This window comes from Eulemur rufifrons, chromosome 28 (genome assembly GCF_041146395.1).
Source record: "Eulemur rufifrons isolate Redbay chromosome 28, OSU_ERuf_1, whole genome shotgun sequence".
In the NCBI taxonomy this organism is placed as follows: Eukaryota; Metazoa; Chordata; class Mammalia; order Primates; family Lemuridae; genus Eulemur; species Eulemur rufifrons.
The window spans coordinates 1,577,555-1,582,420 of record NC_091010.1 but is presented as its reverse complement, the minus strand read 5'-3'; positions in this window follow the sequence as shown (position 1 = coordinate 1,582,420).

The window sequence follows — 4,866 nt, the reverse complement described above, 5'->3', positions numbered from 1 at the left end:
AGAAGGCATACATAGGCTGGGCACACTGGGTCACACCTATAATCCTAGCACTTTGGGAGGCTGAGGTGGGAGCATTGCTTGAGGTCAGGACTTCAACACAAGCATGAGAAATAGCAAGATGCTGTCTCAACAACAAAAAAAAAAAAAAAAAAAAAAAATAGAAAAATTAGCCAGGCGCTTGCCTCTAGTCTCAGCTACTCAAGAGGCTGAGGCAAGACAATCAATTGAGCCCAGGAGTTTGAGGGTGCAGTGAGCTATGGTGATACCACTGCACTCTAGCCTGGGCAATGAAGCAAGACCTGTCTTAAAAAAAAATACATATATATGTATACATATATATCACCTGATAGTGTAGTATTATGAGTAGGTATCATTTTTTGACAAACAACCTAGATTTAAATCATGATTCAGGCCACATACTGGGATGGGAGTTAAAAAAGTAATTTCCAGCTCTTTGCCTAAAGTTCTTTATCAGTCATGAGAACAACATCAACAGTTTTGCAGAGCTGAATCTTCAGTCAGTAACTACATGCAAATGTATAATAATAACTCTTACTCTAAGTGCTGCATAGAGGATAACAAATATGCAAACAAAACCAATAACTTCTTAAAGCAAATAATAAGTGTTTCTAAGTGTGAACAAATTCCATGTTGAGAATATTGGGCTGCAGTAGCCTTGAAGTAACACCATGGTCATGTTTGCAATGAAGACATAAAAGTGATGAAAAATATACAAAAACGTGCTCAACAACACTAATAAGCAAAGTGCAAATCAAAATTACACTGAGATATCAACTTCCATCTCCTAGGATGGCCATTATTAAAAAGTCAAGCAATAATAAGTATTTCAAGGACGTGGAGAAAAGGGAAGGCTTGCATACTGTTGGTGCCAATGTAAATTCATACAGCTATTTTGGAAAACAGTATAGAATTCCTTAAAAATTATAATTTAATATTCCTCAAAATATTATAAAAAATTAAATAAAATTTTAAACATTAAAACTACCACGTGATCCAGCAATTCCATTTCTGGGCATATATCATCAAAAGGAAATAAAATCAGTACCTTGAAAAGACATCTGTATTCCCATGTATCAACTGCAGCATTATTCACAATAGCCAAGGTATGGAAACAAGGGAAGTGTTTTTAATGGATGGGTGAATAAAGAAAATGTGACATAGAATGGAATATTTTTCACCCACAAAAGGCAAAGAAATTCTGGCATTTGCTACAACACAGATGGGACTAAAGGATGTTACGTTATGTTAAGTGAAAAAAACCAGGCACAAAAAGACAAATACCACTAACTGAAGCGCTAACTCTGTACTTGCCTTCCCTGGTTCTTAAGCATATTATACTGTACCGGAAAGTGTTTAACAATCACCACACCCAGGCTTCGGACAAGACCCGGTAAATTAATAAGTCTGAGTCATGGATTCAAACTTCAGTATTTAAGGTGATTCCTGTTTGTAGTGAACCTGAGAACCAATCTACCCACTTAATAATCATTAATGTGCATAGGAATCATCTGGAAATATTAAAAATCCACACATTTTGATACAATTGGTCTAGGTTTTGCCTGAGAATCTGTATTTCTATGAAATTACAGATTTGTGGAGCACATTCTCGTACCTAAGAGAATAAAATTTGACTGCAGACATAGCAGCCAAGGTGGCAGCTGTCCTGCTTTCCGTGTGACCTGCCTTACAGGCCATGGGCCATGATCTGGGACTCCCCTAGCCCATGGGCCACAGCTGCATCAACCTCCAGAGCACTGCTAAGGACGGATTCCTCCTGGAGAAGGCACCACTGCTCAAGCCGGCATTGGGCTGCTTTCCAGAGGGTGCTCCCAGCCCAGACCGCCCAGGACATCCTCCCGCCAGGACAGCAGCAAGGCCACAGCAGTCCCGCCCAGTGTCACAGGTCTAAGAGTGCTGGCGGCAGCTGCAGGTAAGCACGCAGGCCTGGCCCTGGCCCATCACCAGCCTCCTGGTGCCCCGCAGCTGCTCCCAGCTGGAGGAGACGCTGGCGCGGAACCACCAGAGCCCACCTGATTGATGAAAAGCCCGATAGGTCAGGGGAGCTAAAAATTCAGAAACAGACCAAAGTGCATAAGAATGTCTTAGTCCATTCAGGCTGCTAAAAAAACCCAAAACCAAAACAAACAAACAAACCACCTTAGACTGGGAACTGTATAAATAACAGAAATTTGTTGCTCAGAGTGCAGGAGTCTGGAAAGTCCAAGATCAAGGCACCAACACTTGTGGTGTCTGTTGAAGACCCTGTTACTCTTGCTATGTCCTCACATGGCACAAGGATGCTCCCTTCAATCTCCTTCACAAAGGCACTAATTCTATTCTGAGGACAGTCCTGACTTAATCACTTCCTCCAAAGGCCCCCACACTTAATACTATCACACAGAGGATTAAGTTTCCGCATATGAATTGAGAGGTGGAGGGACACAAATATTCAGCCCATAGCAAAAAGTTCATAGGCAATAAAAACTAAAGTAAGGATGACATTAAAACTTGGGGTGTGGGAATTTGATTTTCCTATCACAAAGGCTAAAAAAAAAAAAAAAAAGATTTACTCTTCACAACCGATAACAAAATAAAGGTCCAATGAAAGATGAATCTGTATGGAAAAAAAAAAAATCAAGTTTTGACAAGGTTAATTCTAACAGGCTGCACCAGGGTTTTTGATGTTTCTGGGATGCAGGGCCCCAGAATTCCTTCCTATGACATTTTCACTGAAGTTACTCATGCTCATACTTGATTTGGAAGTGGATAAAATGTTTTCTCTGTTTCATTATTTAAGAAATTGAAAATGTAGAAGGCTGATTTATGCATGATCCTCAAACAATTATTCAGCCAGTGCTGCTCTGCTGAGGAAGGGCACAGAATCCCAAACCCACAGAAGCATAATGTTCCCTCAGAAAGGAGACTTTACTCTGAGCCAAACCTTCATCTCTCACTGATGATCAGAGTTTTCACAGGTGTGTACTGCTCTGTGGCCCTACCACACAGGCTGAACTCTGAGAATCTGACTTCAGAATGTGAGTGATGAGCACATGTCCTCTGATCTATAGGGATCCTGCCCTATCATAATAATCCCTTCCAGGGCTCTGAGATATTTCCTGGATCCATCGACCAGTACGGATAAACTGGAAAATGTGAGCAGAAGCTTTGATTCCCCCTAGGACCTTTGCCCTGCCCCACTAGCTTCTCTGGAAGTACAACATTTTAATCTCTCCTGAATTGATTTAGCAAAGTGGGAAGAAAAATAAGCAAGAGTCAGTTTATGCTGGGGGCTGGGTCTAGGGTTCCTTTCCCTGAGTTATGTCTCTAACTTATGCAAATACTGACAAATATAGATTCATCTCTTTGTGGTAGAAAAGCAGAGGAGGAGCCCCAGCTACAGAGGAAGGAGAAAGTGGAATCCGTGCTGCATGGATCCACCTTAAGCTCTGCCATGGGGTACTAAGTGTCTTTGGAAAAAAAAAACAACTCTCCATCATCTCAAACAACTGTGGCTTCAGACAGCTGGATCCTGGAAGCACGTGTTCTTCACTAGAATTCCATGCCTACATCACAAAGAATTGGAACAGTCTCAAAGGATTCTCTCCCCATATAGCCAGCAGCTTTGATTCAGCCAGTGGACGGGGGAATAAAATAACCCCAAAGATAAATCCTAATTTTCCCTTTACAGCTGAGATATTTCTCTGTCTGATTTCCTTCCAGAAGATATTGTTTCCATTTAACAAGTGGATTTCTGAAGTCTCTGACAGAGTTCAAATTGGCCTACCTCAAAATTGGAATATAAACCTGAGGAGCCCCCAGCCCTTGATGGGTTAGGATTCAATTTGCCAGGAGCTCTGTAGCAAGCTCACAGCTGGCTTTCAAATCAGTGTAACCAGTAGTGTTAGGGTGGCTATGATTCTAAACCCCAAGGGATTTCTTTAGTGGAAGCTGAATCCCTTTGCCAGAGCCTCCAAATGGCAACATCATTAAGTTTTTCTTGACCACTGGATAAACTTCCCAATGCTAACCTGCCTACATAGTTCCACTAGGCCTTAATCGGAAAGCGGGACTTTGGATTTTCTTGAGTCTTATCAGCTACCCCTGCAGGCAGAGAGATACCATCCCAGACAGAAGCTTATGACTTGGCAGTCAACAGAACGTCAGCCACAGAGTGAAAATATTGGCCATCAGAGCACAGAGTCACTCATGACAGATCCTGATCTTTCCTCTGTGGCAAATAGCAAGGAAGTTTGTCTTATATTTCTCTACCTGTCCCTCACCTGAATTGGAATAATCCACTCTGGGTCTTATAGGTTAGGGAAGCACAAATTTAAAAATTCCTACTATAAATTCTGATGAAGAAACAACAGAGGACATTGAATTAGCCCAAAGGGCCCTACCTCCATTGTTAGGTGACTTTCCTCCTCTCACTGTGAAACCTGCTCAAAACCTGTCAGTTTTATTTTGTTTACTTCTCCTCTATGCAAACCTGGTCTAAAATGTTTACACTAACCCCAGGGCAGGAGAATGCAAGGGATAAGGAGGCTAGCTAGAGTGTATCCAGGAGGTAGGGCCAGGGCAATGGGGAGGGATTATTCTCTTTGAACTTTTCAAAGTTCAAAGCACAGATCCTAAAGTCTGTGCTGTCCTCTTGGCTTCTTTGTACCTTCCAGTATTTGGGGAACATTCAAAATCAGAAGCTTCTATCTGCATCTTTTTAGCCAGGGTTCACCCCACTGTCTTTGGCATTTTCACCCACCTCTGCACCTACAGCCCCTGCCCAGAGGACCATATACTATGGTAACTTGGACATTTTTATGCAATAGAATTATGTAAGTTTGAGTT